This window comes from Onychomys torridus, chromosome 9 (genome assembly GCF_903995425.1).
Source record: "Onychomys torridus chromosome 9, mOncTor1.1, whole genome shotgun sequence".
Lineage (NCBI taxonomy): Eukaryota > Metazoa > Chordata > Mammalia > Rodentia > Cricetidae > Onychomys > Onychomys torridus.
Genome location: NC_050451.1, coordinates 53,781,402 through 53,801,383, shown reverse-complemented (window position 1 = coordinate 53,801,383; position 19,982 = coordinate 53,781,402). Strand labels below are relative to the sequence as shown.

The 19,982-nt window shown below is 40.3% G+C and overlaps 1 protein-coding gene and 1 pseudogene across 3 annotated transcripts in view; one reads left to right on the top strand and one right to left on the bottom strand.

Moving 5' to 3' along the window:
• Positions 1 to 19,982, top strand: part of Fzd3 (frizzled class receptor 3) — a 66,011-nt gene that overhangs the window by 29,998 nt on the left and 16,031 nt on the right. The gene's annotated exons all lie outside the window — the stretch shown is intronic.
• LOC118591524 lies at positions 6,720 to 7,500 on the bottom strand (annotated as a pseudogene).

Sequence of the window (19,982 nt, the reverse complement as noted above, 5' to 3'; positions counted from 1 at the left end):
CAAAGGTAGGCAGAGCTGCGGCAGAGACAGGCTGAGCGGTGGCAGAGACATGGTCAGTCATGATAAAGACCAGAACTGAACTATTTACACACTGAGGAGTTAGTGAAAACAAGGAGAATAAGAACCTGGAACAGGGACACCTTTAGCCCCAGCACCCGGAGAAGGAGCCCTCTCTGTGAGACGTGACCAGAACAGATACGAACACTCAGTCTGAAGCTAACCCAGGGCCCAGCTGCCGATCCTGTGAAACCCAACAACTTGGAAGTGTTGTTGAAATTACCCTACTAAATAATGTGCTCAGCTGGGATACATTCGGGAGAGGATTCAGAATCCCAGTCTGAGGAAACAAAATCAGCTGAGGAGTTGACAAATGAGCAAAATATGACCTGAGAACACAAAAGAAGGCACCACCCAGCCACCGAACCAGATCACCGAATCATAAGCCTATACTACACCGACTGGGAACAAGTAAGCCCCCATCTCCACACCGGCAGATCAGATCTCTAGCTCCTACCCATCGGAGTCCCAGGAACCATACAGCTACCTTTCCCTGCTCCCCCACAAAACAAACAAAACCAAAACCAAAACAAACAAACAAAACAAAACAAAACAAACCCAAAAAACCAACTCCTACAAATAAGTACACCCTGCACCAACTGAGAACAACTGATTCCTGAGACAGAACCCATTAACACTGATTGGACTACGCTGCTCCCGAAGAAACAGAGCCCAACAGCACCAATTTAACCAAGAACTCCTAGTGTACCAAGACTAACAATTAGAACAAGAGAGACACCTTCAGACACAGACACCGCCTACACAGAGCAGAAGAGATGAGTAGATACCAGTGCAAAAATACAGGCAACAACATGAAGAACTATATGACAACATCAGAACCTAGTGATTCTATACCTACAATACCTGAACGTACCAAGGCAGAAGAAGCAGAAGAAATCAATCCTAAAAATAACTTCAAGAAGATGAGAGAGACCCTTAAAGAGGAAATGGAAAACTCCATTAAAGAGGAAATAAAAAATTCTCTTAAAGAAATGGAAGAAAAAACAAACAAAAAATTGGAAGAAATCAAAGAAAGCCAAGAAAAAGTAATTAAACAAATGAAGGAAACAATTTAAGATTTGAAAATTGAAATTGAGACAATAAAGAAAACACAAACTAAGGGCATGCTGGAAATAGAAATCCTGACTAAAGGAACAGGAGCTACAGAAGCAAGCATAACCAACCAAATGCAAGAGATGGAACAGAGAATCTCTGACACTGAAGACACAATAGAGAAAATAGATTCGCCATTCAAAGAAAACACTAAAGCCAAAAAAGTTGTAACACAAAACGTCCAAGAAATTTGGGACACCATGAAAAGACCAAACCTAAGAATAATAGGGATAGAAGAAGGAAAAGAATACCAACTCAAAGGCACAGAAAATATATTCAGCAAAATCATAGAAGAAAACTTTCCTAACCTAAAGAAAGAAATACCTATGAAGATACAAGAAGCTTCCAGAACACCGAATAGGCTGGATCCAAAAATAAAGTCCCCTCAGTACATAATAATCAAAACACTAAACATACAGAACAAAGGAAAAATATTAAGAGCCACAAAGGAAAAAGACCAAGTAACATATAAAGGCAGACCCATCAGAATAACACCAGACTTCTCAATAGAGACTATGAAAGCTAGAAAGTCCTGGACAAATGTTATGCTGACACTAAGAGACCACAGATGCCAACCCAGACTATTATACCTAGCAAAACTCTCAGTCACCATAGACGGAGTAAACAAAATATTCCATGAACATAGATTCTATTTTCACACAATACATCCTGATTATAGTTTCTCCTCCCTCTACTCTTCCCAGTTCCTCCCCATCTCCTCTTCCCTCTGGATCTACTCTATCTCTCATTAGAAAAGAACGGGCTTTTAAGAGATAACAATCAAACACAACAAAATAAAATACAATAAAATAGAGCAAAAACTATCAAATTGACATGGAAATCTAACAGGAGGAAACGAGTCCCAAGAGCAGGTACAAGAGTCAGAGACCTACTTGTTCTCACATTGAGAAGTCCCATAAAATACTAATAGCTAGTAGCTATAATATATATGTAGAGGATCTGATGCAGACCCATGCAGGCCCTGTGCTTGCTGCTTCAGTCTCTGTGTGCTCATATACACTTTGTTTAGTTGCTCCAGAGGACCTTGTTTTCCTGGTGTCCTCCATCCCTTCTGGCTCTTGAGATCTTTCCACCTCCATTTCTGTGTGATTCCCCCTGTGTGATTGGGGGGCAGGGGTTTGATGGAGAACTCCAGTTTAGACTTCCTTTCTACCTAATGTCTGGCTATGGGTCTCTGCCTCTGTTCCCATCTACTGCCAGTGGATACCTAGCTGATGATGACTGGATAAGGCACTGATCTATGAGTATAGCATAATATCATTAGGAATTATTTTATTGATTCTTTTAGACTGATAGTGTTTGGTTTTACACTAGGCTATCTAGTCTCTGACTCTTGGTTACCCACGCAATGTTGGGTATGTGTTCCTTTTTATGGAATGGGCCATACATTAAATCACACATCAGTTGGCTACTCCCACAAGTTCTATCCTAACATATTTTGCAGTCAATATAGACTATAGGTCAAAGATTTTGTGGCTGGGTCAGTGTCTATGTTTCTCTTTCAGTATTGCAGAGTACCTTCCCACACTAAAGAGACTAGAGCATAGGGGTAAAATCTCCCTGTAGGCATCAGCTCAACTATTCCAGGTTCAATGAGTTCTGTGGGTGTTGTCCTCAGCAATGGGGCCCCACTGTCAATTTGTGGAGAACAATCCTTTGTCTTAGCAACAGCCTGGGTTGTTTGGGGATTTTCATGGGATCTCTCTTGACAAAGCATCCTTTAGATCAAGGACTGTGTAGCATTGCCAATCAGCAGGTAGGGAGCTGAGCAAAGAATAAGGGGTTGGGACTGTTGAGTGGATGTCAGTCACCCTTTTATTGACCTCCCTCAGGTCTTAGAGTGGTCTATAGTCATTAGTATGATGCTTCTTAACAGGCAGCAAGGGTGTGTTCCAGGCTGATTGCACAGACCGGAGAATTCCCAGATCCAGCAGTCACCTTGTATGTGGAGTGATGCCCGTTTTGGCCTCTGAGGGCATAGGATACTGTCGGATTTTTACTGGGTCTGCCCCTGACTTGATTTGCACATAGACTAGGGGTGATGTGCTGCCAGTCCCATCCCCCCAGTCTCAGCCCAGGCTGATGGAAACTCCTGGAGCCACTCCTCCAGTCGGAGGTCAGGTACAGGAGCTACTTGGTATAATCTATATTCCTCAGTCATATCACTGGTTAGCAACTCATGAACAGGTTTTCTGATCTCATTGAGCAGTTTAGCTCCTTTCTCAGACCATTCATTTTGGTCAGTAAGTCTTGCCCTAACAGGGGGTATGGACATTCTGGAATCAACAGAAAGGAGTGGGTTACCTGGCCTGCTCCTAAGTCGGTTGTTCTTCAAGTAGTCCATGAATAGGGCCTAGTCCCTGTGGCCCCTTAGACCCAAGTTCGTTTGTTTGCCATGGGCCTGTCAGCCTTTAATAACACTGAATTCTGAGTTCCTATGTCCACCATGAAATCAGTCTTTTCCCCCTCCACTTTAAGGGTTACCCTAGGTTCAGGGAGGGGGGCTGAACCCCGCCTCTCCTAATCACTGTCCATGTCTCTCTGATGAAAGACTTTGGCATCGCCGTTAGTGGACATCGCCATTAGTCACTTTTTCAGAGCATTCTCTTGCCCAGAGCCCTTCCTTTTTACAATAAGCACACTGATTCCTCTCCAGCCAGGGTCTTCCTTTACCTTTTGGCCTTTTTTCTTCTCCAGCTGCTGGCTGCTGCAGTTTTCTCTGGTGTTCGTCCAGACTGGCAGTAGCAGCTAGTAATACTTTAGCCAGATACTGGTTTTGTTGCTTTTCTTTTTTTTTTATTATGTACACAGAAGAGGGTGCCAGATCTCATTACAGCTGGTTGTGAGCCACCATGTGGGTGCTGGGAATTGAACTCAGGACCTTTGGAAGAGCAGTTGGCGCTCTTAACCCCTGAGCCATCTCTCCAGCCCCTGCTTTTCTTTTTTTAAATCTCCTTTTCCTCAACACTTTCCCTTCCATTGCACACTTTCTCGGCCACTGTAACTAAGTCTCTAATGCTTTTTTTCTCCTAGGCGTTCTAACTTCTGTATTTTTCTTTTAATATCTGGGGCTGCCTGATGGATGAAAGCCAGAATCAAGGCGGCTGCATTTTCTTGTGACTCTGGATCATATGAGGTGTATCTCCTGAAAGTTTCCTTCTCTTGCTCTTAGGAATGCAGCTGGACTTTCATCCTGGCCCTGTGTAACATCATAGACCTTACTCAAATTTGCAGGCTAAATGCAACCCTATCCTGCCACTAGAAGCCTTGTCTGCCTACAAGAGATGGCCAGTTGAGACTCCATTATTAAGAGTCCTCATTAGAATCACCATCATAGATGCCAGAAAGTTTTCACTGCACTAGGTTTCCACAACACTCCCCAAATGCCCCCCAGTTTCAGCTGTCTCTCCTTACACTCCCTCTATCCCATCTCCCAACCACCTGACCCTCCCCTCCCATTCTTTTCTCCCAGTCCGCTCATAAAATCTATTTTCCCCTCCCAGAGAGATCCATGTGTGTCCCTCCTGAATTCCTCCTCTTTACCTAACCTCTATGGGTCTGTGGATTGTAGCTTGGTTGTCATTTACTTAATAGCTAATAACCACTTATATGTGAATACATACCATATTTGTCTTTCTGGGTCTGGGTTACCTCACTTAGAATGCTTCTTTTCTAGTTCCATTTGCCTGCAAATTTCATGATGTCAGTTTTTTAGCAGCTAAGTAATATTCCATGGTGTAAATATACTACATTTTCTTTATCCATTCTTTTGTTGAGGGACATCTAGGTTGTTTCTAGTTTTTGGCTATTATGAATAAAGCCACAGTGAACATGGTTGAGCAAGTGTCCTTGTTGTAGGATGGACTGTCCTTTGGATATATGCCCAAGAGTGGTATAGCTGGGTCTTGAGGTAGGTTGATTCCCAATTTTCTGAGGAACTACCATATTGGTTTGCATAGTGCCTGTATAAGTTTGCACTCCCACCAGCAGTGGAGAAATGTTCCCCTTGCTCCATATCCTCACCAGCATGAACTATCACTGCATTGCTAATATTAGTCATTCTGACAGGTATAAGATGGAATCTCAAGTAGTTTTGATTTGTGTTTCTCTGATGGCTAAGGATGTTGAACATTTCTTTAAGTGTTTTTCAGCTATTTGAGATTCCTCTATTGAGAATTCTCTGTTCAGATTTGCACCCTGTTTTTTAATTGAGTTACTTGGTTTTTTGATGCCTAGTTTCTTGAGTTCTTTATGTATTTTGGATATTAGCTGTCTGTTGGATGTGGAGTTGGTAAAATTTTTTCCCATTCTGTAAGCTGCTGCTTTGTCCCATTGACGGTGTCCTTTGTCTTACAGAAGCTTTATAGTTTCATGAGGTCCCATTTATTAATTGTTGATCTTAGTGCCTGTGCTAATGATGTTCTGGTCAATAAGTCCTCTCCAGTGCCAATGAGTTCAAGGATATTTCCCACTTCTTTCAGGCTCAGTGTATTTGGTTTTATATTGAAGTTTTTGATTCACTTGGACTCGAGTTTTGTGCAGAGTGATAGATAAGGATCTGTTTGCATTCTTCTACATGCTGACGTTGAGTTAGACCAGTACCATTTGATGAAGATTCTGTCTTCTTTCCAGTGTGTATTTCTGGCTTCTTTATCAAAAGTTGGGTGTCACTGGGTGTGTAGATTTATGTCTGGACCTTCAATTTGATTCTATTGATCAATGTGTCTGTTTTTATGCCAATACCACGTGGTTTTTATTACTGTAGACATCAGAAGATGGGAGAATCTCCTGTGTTCATGGATTGGTAGGATTAACATAGTAAAAATGGCTATCCTACCAAAAGTAATCTATAGATTCAACTCAATCCTCATCAAAATTCCAACACAATTATTTAACAGGCCTTGAAAGGCCAATTCTCAACTTCAAAAACAAAACCCAGGACACCTAAAACAACCCTAAACAATAAAAGAACTGCTGAAGGTCCCACAATTCCCCATTTTAAGTTGTACTATAGAGCTACCCCAGTTCTTTAGTGTTTACATTCCCTTATTAGTAATAACTCGATGTTCCCATGTACATATTGGCCTTGTGGCTTCTCCTCTTTTACTTGCCTATTTGTTACATTTGTTCACTGCTCTGATAGGTTGCTGTTTGTTGTTGATGTCCAGTTATTTGCATCACAAGTATCTTGTCTGGATTATTATTTGTGATTTGGGGTTTTTGTTTGTGTTTTTTGGTTTGGTTTTGTTTTTGAGTTGTTTTTTTTTTTTTAAATAAGTTTTTATTCAGGTTGAATTTGGCCATTTTCTTCTCTTCCTTTCTTTCTGTTTTTGCTTTTTCAAGCCAGGTTTCTCTGTGTAGCCCTGACTGTCCTGGAACTTGATGTGTAGACCAGGCTGGCCTTGAACTCACAGAGATCTGCCTGCCTCTGCCTCCTGAGTGCTGGAATTAAAGGTGTGTGCCACCACCGCCTGGCTTACAAATGTTTTATTAATGTAGCGTATACAAACTGTAAAGGATTAAGAAGTCTAAATATCTGCATCATAACAAACAGGTGGCAGTTCAACATCCAGGGTGGAGAGAGCACTGGAAGGAGGCTGCTCCATGGGAGAAGAGGCATCTTCACAGGCTAAGGGGGGGTCCAGGTTCTGCACCTGCTCAAGCTCGCTCTTCTTGTTTACAATCATGAGAGGTACTCCATTCATGGGAGGTGTTTGATCTGATGCTCCTTAGGAAGGTCAGAACTTTAGTCTTGAGAAGTGGTCTTCAAACTTCCTAAAGCTATGATCCTTTAATACAGTTCCTCTTGTTGTGGTGACTGAAAACCATAAAATTATTTTCGTTGCTACTTCATAACTGTAATTTTGCTACTGTTTTTAATTGTAAATATCTGATATGCAACCCCTATGAAAGGGGTCATTTGTCTTCCTATGGGGTCATGACCCACAGCTTGAGGACCATTGGTCTAGAAGATTGAAAGGGAAGAATTATTCTATTTCTGGTGTCATCAGAAGCAGGAACAGAACTTTGTACTTTAACAGTCTCCTTGGTAAACTTTTTCACAGTGGAAGTTAGTTGTTTTGTTTGAGGGGATATTAGTCTTCACTGACCTTTCTGTAGTTCTTAACCAGCCTTTCTGCCAGTGTTGTGTAAGGCTGATGGAGCACCGAACACTTTGCCAACTTGTGGTTTTAAAACCTGCTGTTTCCCATCTAAGGTTTTGACCCCAGATCCCAGCCTCGACCCATCCTTAGCCAAATGGTGTCCACATTCTCCATTATCCTCATCTACAGAGACCAGAGTAGCCATCCCAGATTACTCCAAGATTCCAAATTTTCTAAAACTCGATGAGAACATTTTTCACATTCACATCTCATGGTTAAGAACACTTGTATGCATACATTTAAATTTTTTCTGTTAATTTTTTCTTCATAATTAATATTAACCTTTCTCTTTAAATAATAATAATGTGATCTAATGAATTCCTTTGTGATTCCTTTGTGATTTCATGGTTTGGTTTTTGTTGTTGTTTTACAAGACAGGGTTCTCTGTGTAGCCTTGGCTGTCCTGGAACTCACTCTGTAGGAACTCAATCTGTAAACCAGGATAGCCTTGAACTCACAGAGATCCACCTGCCTCTGTCTCCCAAGTGCTGGGATTAAAGGCATGTGCCACCACTGCCCTGCTGATTTCATGGTTTTTAATCTCACTTGAGTAAATGGATATTGAATTGAACCTGGCATATTCAAAAGAATGAGTACTGTGAAGAGTTCACTAGTTTTATTGATTTGATGGTGGGTATAAGCCTATACCATTTGATATGCAAAGTAACTTTGTAAGTATGTAGTGGCTTCATTCTAAAGCACATGAAGTTATGTGGCTTACACAGTGTAGTAGTTTGAATGTAACAGGCCCCCATAAGATCGTAGGGAGTGGCACTATTAGGAGGTGTGGTTTTGTTGGAGTAGATAGAGCCTTGTTGGAGGAAGTGTGTCACTGGGGGCAGGCTTTGAGCTCTCCTACGCTCGAGATACCACCCAGTTCATTTCCTGTTGCCAGCACAAAACAAAGAACTCTCAGCTACCTCTCCAGCACTGTGTCTGCTTGCACACTGCCATGTCCCACAAGATGATAATGGACTGAACCTCTGAACTGTAAGCCACCCAATTAAATGTTTTCCTTTATAAGCATTACCTCTTCATAGCAATAGAAACCCTAACTAAGACACAGTCATATTAGCTAAGAGATCAACAAAAGTAACCTATACAAACTACATTTCAGTGACTATAAGGCTGGCTACCTGTGCAGGTAAAAATATATATCATAGGGTTGGAGAGATGGCTCAGAGGTTAACAGAACTGGATGCTCTTCCAGAGGTCCTGAGTTCAATTCCCAGCAACCACATGATGGCTCACAACCATCTGTAATGAGATTTGGTGCCCTCTTCTCACGTGCAGGCAGAACACTGCATAATAAATAAATAAATAAATAAATAAACAAACAAACAAATAAATAAATAAATAAATATTTTTAAAAAAATTTAAAAATACATATCATGATATGCACCCTTTTACTTATATATTTATTTATTTTTAAGACAGTATTTTATGTAGGCCAAGTTTGCCTTGAACTCACTATGTAGCCAAGCATGACCTAGTTTCTAAAGGATGGAATGCAGGGCTTTGTACTTGCTAGAGGACTGAAGGGGAAAGAGAAGCTCTACCTACTGAGCTATACTTCCAATCCCATTTAAGCGTCTTTCATGTATGTCATCCAAGTATATTTACAGTTAGCAACCCTCCCTCCCTAGCATTTTTTTTCCCCAGAAATGTTTTCATTTTCTCAAACAGGCTAAACATTTAACAGTGACCCCACCTTACTTCCTTTGTATAACTACTCTTGTACCTTATATAAGTGAAATCATATAACATCTGTCCTACTTTCTGGCTTTTAATATGCAAATATTAGGACATGAGTTTTCATTCAGAATTTCATTAGGATCTTGAGTACCAATGGTACTGTATTCTCATTTTGAAGTAATATTGAGCGTACCTAAAGGAACATGCAGGAAGCTCTTAACGATAATTCCTAATGGAAGTTTTAAAGTGGTTTAAGCTGCTGCTGCCTCGGATAACTTAGAAAGACTAAATAGCATTTGAATGTGTTTGATTAAACGTAATTAAGGTTGCAAGCCAGGTAGGGTGGCTCACACCCATAATCCAAGTACCACTAGCAATTAAGTACAGCCTGGGTTACATAGTGAGACCCTAAATAACAGAGAATGCAAAGTAGCTTGTGAGAAAAAAAGATACTTGGCTTCTGACAAAAATAGTAAAGTTGACCTCTAAGAGCTAAAAAATCAGTTTGTGAAGCAATTTACCACGTTGTTTAAAATACCAGTTGGATTTAATGCAAACCACATGTATATAAGCTTTTGATTTGAGCAAAATGAGCTAAATATGTTAGTTTGAAAATCTTTGAAATGAATGTTCTTCCTGAAAATGGAATTTCACTGCCTACACTTGTACCAACTGTTTTTTTTTTTTAAGAATGTTCACTTTTTTAAATATATATTCAGTCACACTGTAAAAAATATTATTTAGGGCCAAGGATATGTATCTAGAGTTTATCTGGGAAGCACGGAACCGTGGGCTTCATCCCCAACAGCATGTAAACCCACTGCTGGTGCATGTGTGTGATCCCAGCACTCTGGAAGTAGAAGCAGGATGGTCAGAAGTTCGAGGTCATTCTTGACTATATAGAATTAAAGGCTAGGCTGTGATATGTGGCATACTGTCTCTAAGGATTCTGTCCTTAATTACCATCAGCCTAAAAAGTGGGCGGGCCCTCTGTGTGTCTCCCTTTTCTCTTTCCACTCTCTCTGTTTCTCTGGTCCTCCCTCTCCCTCTCTCCCTCCCTCCCTCTCTTTCCCAATAAAGCTCTAAAAGGTAACTATGGCTCCTCGCGACTTTCCTCCAGCACTCTCCTCCGTCGGCATGGCCGCCATGGGTGCCGGCCAGCCATGAGCAGCACCAATTTAACCAACACTGTCTCCAATAATTTTTTTACAGAAAAGAATATTTAGTGCTAAATTTACTCAGTAATGCTTACTTCACAGTTGAAAAAGAGCAAAGGGCTAGAGAGATGGCTGGGTGGTTAGATGTGTGTTCTGCTCTTGTGGAGGATCTGATTTCAGTTCCTAGCTCCCAGACTATCTGTTGCCCTTCAGTGATCTGACGACTCCTCTGTCCTCTATGAGGAATGTACATAATTAAAAATATCTTTCAAAGCAGTGACATTTACTTCTAGAGCAGGTGTCATGTTAGTAATTCCTAGGTACTTAGGTGGGTTGGTTTGTTTTATTTATTTTTTAAATGTATGTTGGTATTTTGCCTGCATGTATGTCTGTGTGAGGGTGTAGGATTCCCTGCACTGGAGTTACAGACAGTTGTGATCTGCCATGTGAGTGCTGGGAATTGATTCTGGGTCCTTTGGAAGAGCAATCAGTGCTTTTTAATTAACTGCTAAGCCATCTCTTCGGCCTCTCCCCCTTTTTTTTCTTAAATAGCAATTCCATTTATTTTTGTTTGTCTATTTATTTAGTATGCCTTAAGAGATTTGAAGCACTTTATGAAAGTTTTTACTTCCTTATATGTATACATGTAAAAACTTGATATGAACTCAACCCATTTGCTTTGTTCCAGTTTTAAACTAATATGTCCTGTTACATTCAAAATCTATTCTAGGATTATCAGCAGCTTTTGAGAAATATAACTTTCCTATGAAAGTTAAACAAGATAAATTTTAATCTCTAACCTGAGTGTCTTGTATATCGTATAATTTCACTGTTAGGATAAGTACATAATTCTCCCTGTGTTCTACTGTAATCATCAGATTTTCTTCTAAACATTAATTTTCAAAAGCATACTTTTTTCATTTTCCTCATGTCTTTGATCCCTCTACCTAGTGCCATGTGTCCCAAGGCATCTGACATTAGAGCTCTTGCTTTGGTCATAGAAAGTATGTTTCATAGCCCAGTCTATCGAGTTCACATTAGAACCATTTGCAGAATCTAAAAAAAGTACATTATTATAGGAAAACAAACATCATTTACCCTTCCAGACACACAAGGCAAGCCATCTGTTGTTTATCTAGTCTTGATTCAGAAAAATATAAAAATAGCAGAATGACATTAAATCTAATGTGTTGATTTTAGCTTCTTTTTTTGATAGGAGTGCTCCCTTTGCTAGACAGTTTCAGAAGAATCAGCCATTTAGAAAGGACTGTGAAGGAAATGGTATTTTTCTTCTTGAACCACGAATGACATGTCAGTAAATGTTATTCTTAGCTGTCTTTGTGAGTTTCACTGCACCAATTAAGGGAAATAATTTTTGTAGTTTGTGTGTGTGTGTGTGTGTGTGTGTGTGTGTGTGTGTGTGTGTGTGTGAGAGAGAGAGAGAGAGAGAGAGAGAGAGAGAGAGAGACAGACATGTGGGGATGCATTTTTGTTTTCAAGTATGTGCTCATGCGTGTGGAAGCCAGAGGACAATCTCTGATGTTGACTGACTGACAGTGGAGCTCAAGAATAATTTTACAAAATAAGGAAACTAAGTGTGAAACAGTTTAACCAAAGTCATACACTTAGTGACAGAATTTAGATGTAAACTGCTTGGTTCCAAAACCTGTGGTCTTAATATTTTATGCTTTTTTTCTATGCAAGAAAACTGATGTATTTGAAGGGGCATTTTTCTACTTTTGGCTATTTCACTCAGAAGTTGTATCTTTAGTTAATCACTTAATTTATAATTTCTTTAGCTCTAATTTTTTTTTTGTTTGAGACCAGATCTTATGTAGCCCAAACTGACCTCAGATCTACTGTGTGATGGAGGATGACCTTGAATTTGCGATCCTCCTGCCTCTACCTCCTAAGTGCTGATATTCGGATGTGTGCTTCCATACCCAGTTTATGTGCTTCTGGGGTTCAGCCCCAGGCTTTCTTGCATGCTAGGCAAGCATTCTGTCAAGTGAGCTACATCACTAGCCTGAGCTCTCAAATCTTACAAGATATTTAAAGTTCTTCTCACATGTAGAATTAAATGAATCTAGAAACTGCTTTCCCATAAACCACATCTTACTTTCTCTTCTTTTAAAAATCTTATTAATTCAAAATTACCATGTCTCTACTCTTCTGGCATATTGAGGTTGCTGTAGAAGTGGGAGTGATTAAGATGCAACCATTGTCTTGAAGGAGTTCCTAGCCTAGTGGAAGAGAGTCAATTGTGAGTTAGATGACACCATGACTGAAGCAGAGTTATTGTGTGAATTCTTCCTATCTTCCTTAGAAAATGAACACTTTTTTAGCATGCACCAGAAAAACTAGATAGTCACTGTACCAGATTTCCAGACAAGTGTTTTATTAGCTCTATCTTAAAATAAAACATGGCATTTAAGGGGCTGGAGAGATGGCTCAGCAGTTATGAGCACTTGCTGCTCTTAGAGAGGACCCAGGTTCGATTCTCAGCACTCACATTGTGGCTCACAGCTGATAGGATTTTTTGCTTGCTTGCTTGCTTGCTTGCTTGCTTGCTTTTTAAATCATGAAGTTGCAAACAATTTGGAGAAGTTTTAAAGATCTCTTTATTGAGTACAAGGCTGAGAATGCATCATTTATAACATTACTGTGTAAAGAAGAGCCCTTGTTTATTATTCTGTAAAAACTGATTTCCCTTTTCTGATTATTGTTTAATCTACATTTGAAAGACAAAACCTTCCAAAATAATTTACTTTTTGTGTGATTTGCTTTAAGAAGAAAACAGGAGTTCTTTTTTTTTTTTTTTAATCCACTAGAGAAATTATACTCTCCACCTGTGTGAGGTCAGTGTTACACTATGCATAAGAGTTATCATTCCTTCTGCTCACCAAGGTTAAGATAATTCTGTACTTTTCACTTGTTTCCCACTTACTGCATCTATCATTTTGTAGTCTATGTGGATAGTGTTGTTTTTCTACTTTCTAGCTATTCCCTCTTGTAACACAGACAATAACATCAATGATGATCAACACTTGTCATGTGGAATTGGATGTTGCCCTTTGCTTAATCAAATATAACTTCTTCATAATGCCAGCAAGGCAAAGAATGACAAAATAGAGATGATTATTGTTTCTATTTTCATTTTGAGCTCCTGAGTAAGTTTGACTTGTGGAACTTTTCTGTGGGGTTAGCTAACTAACAGGTGCAGTATGTATTGATACATGCATGACGGATCTGTCAGATAGCAGTAATATTTCGTGGTAACGTCTGAACATTTGCGTTCTGCTTGGGCAATTCATTTGGAATCAGACAAGTTCTGCTCTCCTTTGTCTCTTTGCTCTCTGATCTCTCCCTTGTAGTTACAAGCTTGAATAATGAGAGACAAATTTGTTCTTGAATTATTAAATTTCACTTTTTATTTACTTAAAGGTTGACAGTGAATAGTTATACAGCAATCATTGGTAAAACTCAAATTGTTGAACTCTGTTACAGTTGGCCACAATTGCTGCTCTTAATTTTATAAGAAGTAATTATCTTCAGAAGGCAATCTCTCTGTTTAGAAGACAAAGATTATCTATAAAATGTTTGAACAGTGAATTTATATTGATTTCCTTCCAGTGATCAAAGGAAAATCTGGGGACTAAAATCCTACTTTATTACACATTTTTCACTGTGGCACAAATAAACTGAGGTTTGGAGAGGAAGAGAAATAAAAAGATGCAAGAGTGAACTGCTAACAGCTCTTTACTTGCCCAGCCTTATGTTGCTTTACTTTAAAGCCAGTGCTTTTGTGAGAGGAACAAATTATAGTTTATAAGCCATGCCTGCTTCGTGTAGCGGTCAGCATTCCCTGACTGCTTCATCCTTGCTCCACTGCTCTGGGTGCTTCCTCACTCAGACATAAAGAGCTCACAGTGAAACTTGCTGCCACCCAGTTCCATGGCTGGCTTGTCTCTCTGTGCTACATTATCTTAATTACTATAGTATTATAATAGGCTTTTATGTCGATAGGGCAAGTAATTGACTTTTCAAAGTGTAATAAAAGTAAAGGCTGATAAAGCAGCATAATGTAATTAAGAAGTATATAAAAGTTGTAACTCAAAGCTTCAGTTCAAGAACTGGTGGCTGAGAGTGTGGCTCAGTGGTAGAACATTTGTCTAAGCACACAGAAGGTTCTGGGTTCTGTCGTCAGCTCCCAAGAAAACAACAAAAATCCTACTCTGTGTTACTTGTATGACAGGCTGACTGAACCTGATTAATGGTTTATTTTCATGTGACTTTACATGATTACGGGCTTGATATAAGTCAGTGTTTTATGATTAACAACATATTTTTAAAAATAAAAGCTAATCTAACACAATATGTATCCCCATTAGAAAAATACAGATTTTGCTTGGTAAGGAAAAAGAGTCAAGAGCCAAAGACTCTCTCTGCCAACCTGAGTCAAAGCAAAAATCTCAACAACAGTTTAGGCTACCAAATAATGTGTGAAAGGATGACCGGCACTGGTTGATCGCGGAAAAGTCATGGGCCAGCCACTACTACCAGAGTTATAAAGAGCTGTATTAGAAAGAAATAGGGGGTAGGAGGGAGGAGCCAGGCCTGGGAGGGGAGGGAAGCAGAGAGCAGAGAAGAAACAGAAAGAAGGGGGTGGGGAGTCTGCGTTCCGCTTTTTAAGGTGGAGACTGTGTGGTGACCACACTGCGGTACACAGTCACCTGTGCCCACTGATGAGGTAAGACTTTAGATACAGGACCCCAAGCCGTGCATGTACAGAATTCTAACAATGTGAATATACCTTAGGTGGTTTTCTTTTTATGCAAGGCTTTCCTTCCCTAACATGAGTCATTTTTTTCCATTTACTTAAAATTTAAACTTCAGGGCTTTGTTAGATTATGAGTCTAAATAGGAAAAATAAGATATAGGTGAATGTTTTCCAGATGATGCTTCAATAAAGCCATCTAGCAGTACTATTAGCTAAAATTAGAATGATTGTAGAGATCAGGGGTTTAGAAGATAATGTCATACAGGTTGTTTATAGCTAGCCAGGCTTTTATTTAAAAATAAAAAAAGACAGTAATCAAATAGATGTAGGTGTCTTCTTTGTCTAGGATTCTCCTTGGTTTCCTAGATGACAAGCCAAAGAAATACATAGGATGAATTGAGTTAGGATTATGTGATCACTAGTTTTGACTATCAGCCTGGTGCAATCTGTTCTAGACCGCTAGGGAAAGAGAATCTCAATGAGGGATGGTCTAGATCCGGTTGGCCTCTGGCTATGTTGGTGGGGAATTATCTTAATTACAGGAAATGAAGTGGCTTCAAAGACCCAGTCTCCTATGGATAACACCATGGATTTGGGTCCTAGACTGTGTAAAAGGAAAGAAAAGTAGCTGAGCACCAAACATGGATACATTCATTGTGTCCCTGCCCTGACACGGCCACTTGTCTCCCGGCCCTGCTGCTGTGGCTTCCCTGGAGTGGTTAGGCTGTAACCTGGAACTGTGAACTAAAGTAAACCCTCTGTCCCAAAGGTTTGTTGGTTCTTGGTTTGTTTCGTTGGTTGGTTGGTTGGTTGGTTTAGTTTGGTTTGGTTTTTGGTCAGAGTATTTTATCACTGCACCAGAAACAAATCTTAAGACAGGTTACATTTTATAACATCAGAAAGATTCTGTTGTTTTCAAGAACTTTTATAAAAGATAAAACAATGTAGTGCTTCTCATTTGTCCCCTTTACTATATAAGGATCGATTTATTTTTCAAGTTTTTTTTCTTTAAACTATTAATTCACTTCATTATAGGGTTATTTTAAGTAAAACTGAACATATATTCCTTTTCCCTTATTTAGATCCATTTATTTGATGGGCTTTGCCCAGTGTGTCTGTTTATATACTACCCACACTCAGTATTTTTGTGTTCTCTGTGACATATAACCAGACAATGCATTCTCCAAGCTCTTTTTCTCAGAAGCTCCTTCTACAGCAGACACTTGACCATTCTCCCCTTGGTGTCCTGGACTTCTGCTCCAACACTCACAAAGCACATTTCTTGAGTCACTGTCTTGCCATCCCCAGCGCTCTCTTCTTTCCCCTGGAATCTTGGGTTTAATCAGAATCTTGTAACACACTGTTCAGTGCTCCTTCCCTGCTCTCCTTCAGATCTCCTGTGTGCTGCTTGCATGACTGCAGGTTTCTGTGGTTTCTTTGGGTATTACCAATTTTGTTTTTAGCACTCCTTCCCTTTCATTTAAACATTTCTGTTATGTGAGCAATGTTGATTTAGGAAAGACAGTAAGTAGTACTATACAGCGTGTAAAACACTGGAGGAAATAACTTGGAAAGTAGGACTTCTCGTCTACGCGCTCTCCACCTCCCCTTTCTGGGTAGTCTTAATCTCCCCATGTTTTAGACATGTGTCTAAGCTCCAGAATGCTCATTTGCATGATGTTTCCAAGCTTAATTTAGAACTCCTAATATTTCTCCTAAAACCTGCTTCCTACATCTCACCCCCAGTTTCCCCCGTTCTCTGATTGGTATTTGTGTTCCCCAGTTGCTTAGACACTTAATTGGGAGGCATCTTCGAGCCTTGTCTCCTCTCATACTTTGTATTCAACCCATTAGCTTTGTACAGCCTCCACTTCCGCCCTTGACCAAGCATACATCTACTTGCACAGTGGCCTTCTACTTGCATCTTGCTCTTTCACAGTTTATTTCAGTGTGGTAGCCATATTAATGTTTTGAAAACATACGTGAACTTGGTTACTCTGTTGAACAAAGCCCTTTAATGGCTTCCTGTTGTTTTGGAATAAAATTTGTATTCTTGCCGGGCGTCGGTGGCGCAGGCCTTTAATACCAGCACTCTGGAGGCAGAGCCAGGAGGATCTCTGAGTTCGAGGCCAGCCTGGGCTACAGAGTGAGGTCCAGGACAGGCACCAAAGCTACACAGAGAAACCCTGTCTTGATTTTTTTGTTTGTTTTTTGGTTTTTGTTTTTTTGTTTTTTGGTTTTTTTTTTTTTGGTTTTTCGAGACAGGGTTTCTCTGTGTAGCTTTGCGCCTTTCCTGGAACTCACTTGGTAACCCAGGCTGGCCTCGAACTCACAGAGATCCACCTGGCTCTGCCTCCCGAGTCCTGGGATTACAGGCGTGCACCACCACCCAGTGAAACCCTGTCTTGAAAAACAAAACAAAACAAAAACTTTGTATTCTTATCATTGCCTGCAGGACCAGACATCATGCTCTTCTACTTCCACATTCCTGCTACTTCTCTGTGTCTCCCGCCATTCTCCTCCTTGCATGCTCAGCTCTAGCTGGCTCTAGCTTTACTGGCCACTTTGCTTTTTCTTCAGGAGTAACAAATTTTCTTTAGGATTATCATTATCAGTGTTTGTTTGAAATACTTGCACTCCAAAATATACCCTCAACCCCTACTTAATGTGTCATGTGTGTGGAGAGACCTTGACCGCTCGGATAGTATCTAATCCTTCTCTATCATTTCATACCCCAAATACTCTTCTCTCCTTTGCTCCTTGCCTTGCTTTAGTTACTTTACTGCTCCCTGAAAGCCTAAGATTTCCTCATTCCCTGTGTATCCGCATTCTACCTTACCTCTCCCTAGAATGGAAATTCAACAAGGGCACAGAACTTTCTGACTCATCTGCTGCAGAACATAGTAACACTCAAAATTTAAATGACTGAAAGTCCAAATAAATTTCACTTTAAGGTGTATCATTTTGATCCTTATCTACAAAATAAAGGGCTTACACAAAGTCCATGAGTATTCCAACCTCATACAATCATTGCCTTGTAGGCACAAGTTCAAGGCACTTCACTTTTCAAGGGATCTTTGGAGACACATTGCTCAGGCCAGTACTTGACAGCTGCAACACTTCCTCAGTGTATTATTCATGTAGATGAGTGTTTTGGTGCATATGTGTCTGTGTGTATGCCTAGTGCCCAGGGAGGCCAGAAAAGGGGCATCTGATCCCCAAGAACTAGAGTTAGAGATTGTTGTGAGCCACCATGTGGATGCTAGGAATCAAACCCAGGCCCTTTGGAATAACATCCAGTGCTCTTAACTTCTGAGGTATCTCTCTAGCCCCTCTTTGTATTACAGAATTAAATCACCTCTACAGTTAAATATCTTTTTCTGGTCAGTCCTCATTTGATCACTCATTGGATATAAACAAATGTGATTTGAAGCATATTTCTTAGCCCCTTCATTCTTGCTGTACTCTACCTCTGTAGGGATTCCCCTTCCCATCCCTCTCTCTGGATACATAACAACCATGGTTAATGTATATGTTCATTGGTTTGGTGGATTTTTAGATCATGGAGAAGACAACAAAATTAGAAGTAAAAATTAGTGTCCTCGTTAACTGCGGTTTTTCCAGCCAGGATGTGGTGGCACACACCTCTAATCTTAGTACTTGGGAAGTTAAGGCAGGAGAAGCAGTAGTTCAAAGCCAAGCTTGTGTGGTAGCTCACCCATGTAGTGTGCACTCAGGTGTCAGAGGAGGATTGCCACAAGTTCAAGGCCAGCCTGGGGGTTCAGAGTGAAACCTTGTCTTAAAAAAAAAAAAAAAACCAGGCTGTGGAGCCAGAGGGAGAATGAATGTGCTAGTTCAAGGGTATCCCATGTAGAAGGACATTATCTCAGAATAGAAACAATAAATAAAAAGCAGATTTTCTGAGATGAACAGGCTCATAGACTGTAGGACAGTGCCTAGAATCTGCCCTTTCCGACTCTTCAGTGTCTTATCAGCTTAGGAGAAAAATGAGTAAATAGCTTTCTTACTCCAGGACCTTTCAGGAATTCCAGCATACTAATGTAAAAAACCCTTCAAGAGGGGCTTATGAGCCGGGCGGCGGTGGTGCACGCCTGTAATCCCAGCACTCGGGAGGCAGAGGCAGGCGGATCTCTGTGAGTTCGAGGCCAGCCTGGTCTACAAAGCGAGTTCCAGGACAGCCTCCAAAGCTACAGAGAAACCCTGTCTCGAAAAAAAACCAAAAAAAAAAAAAAAAAAAAAAGAGGGGCTTATGGTCTCCATGTTTTATTTCACCACAGAGTATCTTTTTTAGGCTTTATTATTGTATGTTTGAGCGAGTATATGACATGTGTGTGGGTGCTTGAGACCAGAAGAGGGTGTCAGATCCTCTGCAGCTAAAGTTACAGGCATTTATAACCACCCCCTCCCCAGTATGGGTGCTAGGAGCTGAAATCAGCAAGTGCTCTTAACTGCTGAGGCATCTCTCCAGCCTCACACGTGAGACAGCAGTACTCCAGGAGACGTGCTTTTGAACATTTGTTAGGTACAAACATTGTTGTAACTGTGTGTTGTGGGTTTTTGTTGTTGTTGTTGTTTTTGTAATGAAACATACCTTTGTTCCTTAGTATTTTAAGAAAATATTCCATTGAAAAATATGTTGTGGGGCTCAGAGAAATGGCTAAAAGCATTTGGTGCTTTTGCCACGGACCTGGGTTCAGTTCCCAGCACCTGCATGACAGCCTACAGTCCAGTTCCCAGATATCCAGTGCCATCCTCTGGTCTGTGTAGGAACCAGGCATGTAGATGGCACACAGACATACACACAGGAAAAACACTATACACATAAAACAAGTAAATATTTTAAGAACATATGTTGAAGCTGGGCATGGTGGTGTACAACTTTAATTCCAGGCCTTGGATCTCTGAGTTCAGCATAGTCTGTAGAGTGAGTTCCAGGACACCCAGAACTACACAGGGAAAAAACAACAATAAAAT